The sequence below is a fragment of the Marmota marmota genome, unplaced genomic scaffold, assembly GCF_001458135.2.
Source record: "Marmota marmota marmota unplaced genomic scaffold, marMar, whole genome shotgun sequence".
Lineage (NCBI taxonomy): Eukaryota > Metazoa > Chordata > Mammalia > Rodentia > Sciuridae > Marmota > Marmota marmota.
In genome coordinates, this window is record NW_025999949.1 from 35,407,553 (window position 1) to 35,412,430 (window position 4,878).

At 46.1% G+C, this 4,878-nt stretch overlaps 1 non-coding gene across 1 annotated transcript; it reads left to right on the forward strand.

Annotated features, from left to right (window-relative positions):
* The first annotated feature begins 1,976 nt into the window (after positions 1 to 1,976).
* LOC125616586 lies at positions 1,977 to 2,083 on the forward strand. Its single transcript, XR_007347326.1, has one exon. It is a non-coding gene; the product is annotated as a U6 spliceosomal RNA (small nuclear RNA).
* Positions 2,084 to 4,878: the final 2,795 nt, after the last annotated feature.

The window sequence follows — 4,878 nt, forward strand, 5'->3', positions numbered from 1 at the left end:
CAGGCTACTCAACCTCTCTGCCTGTCACCTTCCTATCTGGAAAATGGAAAGAGCGGGGAAAGTACGCCCCAGGAAAAACGGACCCAAAGAGGGACCCCTTGGCCCTGGATCTGTTCCCCTCAACCCTAGGTATAGACCAAGCCAGGCTACAACCACCAAGAACATTCAGACCATGATCACTGAGCCCTATACTTGCAGGATGTCTAGACTACATATGCAGGTTTTGCTACAATTTGGAAATTTCACCCTCCATGGAAATGAAATGGACAGGTACGGAGATGTGTAGCTACTTACTCTTGAATGGGGAGGCACACCCACCAGCAGTGCCAGGAGGGCCTGCAGTGGGTGCCCTTGCCTACCCCCTGCACCATCAGGTATTCCAGGGCCCTCTGATACAGGGGGCACTCACTAGGCCTCCTCCACTTCTCACCTCCACCCATTTCCTCCAAAGGCGCCCTGAATGAGAGCGAGCAGATGCTACCTGGAGATGCAGGCCTACAGCAGGACCCAACCCCCACAGTGTTCCCAGGGGTGCTGCTCCCTGGCCTGGGCCCCATACCCACTCCTACCCACCCACCCACCCCATCCCCCAAAACATATTCACACAGAGAGTCACAGGAAACCATCCCCTCGTCAGGGCTCAGCAGGTCCAGGCCAGGGACGAACCCCATCCCCCACTTGACCTGGAAATTATAGTTGGGGCTCAATCACACAGTTCATCCAGACCTGTCATGTTTTCTGGATAATTCTGCTCCAAACCATTATCTCATTTATCAGAGGGCCCTGGAACAGCTGGTGGGGTGGGGGTATCTGCATGAGCAGAGGAGCTGGGACACCTGCTCTACAGTTGGATAAACTGAGGCCAGAAGGTGTAGCTCCCCAGGGAGTCAATGGCAGAGCCAGGATTCACATCCAACTTGTCTGGCCGTGCTCTGTAGCCTTTGTGTCCTGCTGGGTCTTCGTGCCTGAGGAGAGGGCGACCAGGCCGTGAGTAGCTGTACCTGTCCTCCAGGCCATGAGATTGTGCAGCTCTCTTCACTGTGTGAAGACCGCCAGCTGCAGGGCCTCTCTGCCCTGGTCTCCTGCAGCATGGCTGGAACTCAGTTCTTGGTGGGGTCCTTTGTTCTGATCAGCATCGAATCCTCATTACAAGAGTGTCCTCTGGTTGTAAGAGTCAAATTCAACAGAAGCTGTGTGCTTTCACGATTTCCAGTTTTTAAAACTTAAACAGACCACGGCTTTGAAGAGTTCCCATTTCTGCCGCCTTCTCAGCCTCGCTTTTCTTTTCTGGGCCCCTGTCTGTGTTTTCCATCTCCGTCCTGATCTGAACTTGCCCTGTTTCCTAGTGGCAGGGAGCACTGCTGCTTGCCCTGCCTGTGATGAAGGAGCAGCTCTTTTTCCTTCTAATCATCGTGGACTCATACTTTTGTAAAATGCAATAAGAATCAAATTACTACAAATAAAAGAAAAAATTGAAAAGCAAAGACATACAGAATATAACCCCAATTTTATTTATTTATTTTTTTGTATGCCAGGGATCAAGCCCAGGGCCTCCCGCATACTAGGTAAGTGCTCTACCACTGAGCTACATTCCTAGCCCCTCTGATTTTTATCATTAGTTTCAAAACAACTTTCAAATTGTTTCGAAAGTTTCTGAAACTCTTTGGGGTTCAAAGTCAGGGGCACTCAACCACTGAACTACATCCCCAGCCCTATTTTGTATTTTTTAGAGACAGGGTCTCACTGAGTTGCTTAGTGCCTTGCCATTGCTGAGGCTGGCTTTGAACTCTCAATCCTCCTGTCTCAGCCTCCGGAGCTGCTGGGATTACAGGCATGTGCTACCACACCCAGCAGTTTCTGAAACTCCTAATGCCTGTACTCATTCCATGGAATTAATAAGAGTGTATAGGCCAGTGGTGGTTCCAGGAACCACACTGTGAGCAGCATTAATCAGAAGGATTAAAAAATAAGGTCCGGTGCTCACTTCGGCAGCACATATACTAAAATTGGAACAATACAGAGAAGATTAGCATGGCCCCTGCGCAAGGATGATCCGCAAATTCGTGAAGCGTTCCATATTTTTTTTTAATGTTTTGAACAACCAATAAAAAAAAAAATCTAAAAAAAAAAAAATAAGGTCCAACTATGTTCAAAGTCTGTACATCTGAGCACATTTTCCCCAAAACAGAATACATAAAGGCGGTGTGTACAACTACTGCATGTGTATGCACACACGCAATCTTAGCGCAGAGAGCATTGTTGAATATTGCAATGGGTGGTTGTTCTTCAACCACAGTGCTGCGTGAGGTAGCAATGATGCTGCACAACTACACATACTAATAATCATTAAATTCTAAATTTTTTACCAAAAAAAAAAAAGTTAAAGCAAGGATGCCATCATGGAACCACAGGATCAGGCTGAGTGAGGCAACCTGGGGGAGCCCTTTTCTCCCAGCTCTGCTTCTTATACTGTTTTCCCTGAGTCAGCAAAAACATCCCATGAGCACCAGTTTTTGTCCTGCACCCTCAACCAGCTGGGCAGAAAATCCTGCCTCTTTTCCAGCATTTTTGGTCAAACTCTCATTGCCTTTGGTTGGCTGGGTTTGGATCCTGTGCCTGCCCTGGGACTAGGAGTAGAGCTGGCCTCACCCAAATCACAGGGACCTAAACTTGAAAGGGTTGTTGCCAGTGGGAAGAGAAGGAAGATGACAGCCTAAGCACAGAGACAGCCATCATACACGTCTTCTGGTGATCAGACCCTGCTTTTCCCTCAGGAACTTGACCATAAATTTCACAGAGTCCCGATGGGTCATTAAACCTGAGCCCAACTTGGGCCTCTTTCCTAAGCACTTGACTCTCTCCCAGGAATGGGATTCTGGAGGCTCACAAAAAGCTGGGGCGCTTCCAGGGGGAGGGTTCCAGAGCTTGTCCTGCCTGGCACGTTCAGAGCTCACCTGGCTGCACCTTTCCGACAGTTCAGTGAGTTGTGCTGCATCCCCTGCTTTACGGTTTCCCTTAGATTAACCGCTCAGTATCTTCCGCTGATGCTGGGTGATGGCGAGACCCACCACAGGTGGCTGCAGGGTCACTGCCAACATGACGCACTGAGCACATTGTAAGCCCTCAGTTACTAACAGATACTGGTACTGGTGTTCTTCCCCCAGCTGTCTTGGGGAGACCACTTTTGCTTTTTTTTTTTTCTTGGCACTGGGGATTGAACTCAGGGGCACTTAACCCCTGAGCCACATCCCCAGCCCTTATTTCTTCTCCCTCAGGATATCAGTTGCTTAGTGCCTTACTTTTGCTGAGGCTGGCTTTGAACTCATGATCCTCCTGCCTCAGCCTTCCAAGATGCTGGGATTACAGGTGTGCACTACCACGCCCGGCACTTTTTCTTTTCAATAGACTTTATTTTTTAGAGCAGTCTTAGATTTACCAAAAAATCAAAACACCGGGAGAGAGTTCCCACACACACCTCACCAGTTTCCCCATTACTACTTCTTACATTAGAGTGATATGTTTGTTACAATTAATTGACAAGCATTGGTGATCTGTTATTATAGAGGTCCGTGGTGTGTTCCATGTGGCCTTTGTTTTTACCAAACATCCTTTTCCTCTTCCAGGATGCCATGTGACATCCAGTCATCACATCACCACTGGCATTGGCTGTTCCTCACACTTCCCTTGTTTTTTGATAAATGGAGTTTTGGAGGGTACCATTTAGGTGCTTCCTTGTTTTTCGCACCTTTTATTGGTGCATTACAGTTGTACATAATAGTGGGATTTATTGTTACGTATTCAGCCATGCACACAAGAGGAGATATAACAATGAAATCTGGCCCAGCACTTCATTCCCTGCACTCCCCCTTTCCCTCTCCTCTTCCCTCCCCCATCCCTTTTCTCCACTCTATTGATCTTCTTTGGTTTCCATGAGATTCCCCCACACCTCTCTTTTCTTTTTTCCTCTCTAACTTCCACATAAAGAGAAAACAGATGACCCCTGACCCTCTGAGTTTGATTTATTTTGCTTAATATAATGTTCTCAGGTTCCAGCCATTTTCCTGCAAATTACATAATTTTATTTTCCTTCATGGCTGAATAAAACTCCATTGTGTATATATATACCACATCATCTTTATCCATTCATTCATTGATGGCTGGTTCCAGAGTTTGGCTATTGTGAATTGTGCTGCTATAAACATGGGTATGTGTGTATCATTGTTGTGATTTAATTCTTTAGGGTAAATACCAAGATTGGTTCAGATGAGTCGTAAGGTGGTTCCACGCCTAGACTTTTGAGAAACCTCCATACTGATTTCCATAGTGGTTGTACTAATTTACAATCTCACCAACAGTGTAAAAATGTTCCTTTTTCTCCACTTCCTCTCCAGCATTTATTATTGTTTGTATTCTTGATGACTGCCACTCTGACCCATGTGAGATGAAATCTCAGTGTAGTTGTGATTGGCATTTTCCTAATTGCTGAAGATGTTGAACATTTTCTCATGTATTTGTTGGCCATTTGTATTTCTTGTTTTAAAAAAGGGTCTGTTAATATATTTGCCCATTTATTAATTGTCTTTATTATTATTATTATTATTTTTTTGGTGTTAAGCTTTTTCTAGATATTGGTTAGGTGCTTTGTAGATGAGTCCTTGTTGGAATCTGTCTGATGTCCATGATAAGAAGAGATGATTGGTCATTGAGAAAAGACCCAGAGGGATACTGCCATGACATCACATCCTTCGGTCAACATAACTTGTGACTGTTGATGTTGGTCTTGATCACCTGGCCAAGGTGGCATCCATGGGGTCTGCCCACTACAGTGTGCTCTCCCCAAGACCCTTCCAAACCAGACTTTGGGAGGAAGTCAGAGAG